We start from the raw sequence: 479 nt of genomic DNA on the forward strand, positions 1-479 counted from the left end.
TAAAATAATAATATGGCTAGTCATGAAACAATTTAAAGAGATATTTCTGCAATAGTTTCCGATTGATGATTATGAAGAGGTGGCAGTGAGGAAGCTGATGGAGAGAAGACAAGGTGCAAGGAAAGCTTCAGAGACTTTGCTTTTCACTACCGAGCTCTTTGCTTGAGATGGAAGAAGGAAATATCAGAAAGAGAGATTGTTCAAGCTTGCTTGTGCAACTGCAAGCCACAGCTTGCTAGCTTGCTACGTGGAAATATTAAAGATGTAGGATAACTCGTAAGAGTGGGTACAAGAAATACTGGACCCAAGTCACTGTGAATGAGCAGAAGAAGAGAAATACTTCAGTTAATGATTCACAATGCAGAACAATCACAGCTAATACCAGAGTTGTCCAAACTTGACAAAATACTGTGCAATGCCGCATCTAAAATCTTATCATTCCCATACAACTGCAAGATTTTTTAAGTCATTTAACCACT

Source organism: Sinocyclocheilus grahami, unplaced genomic scaffold (genome assembly GCF_001515645.1).
Source record: "Sinocyclocheilus grahami isolate Dianchi unplaced genomic scaffold, SAMN03320097.WGS_v1.1 scaffold2190.1, whole genome shotgun sequence".
Classification (NCBI taxonomy): Eukaryota; Metazoa; Chordata; class Actinopteri; order Cypriniformes; family Cyprinidae; genus Sinocyclocheilus; species Sinocyclocheilus grahami.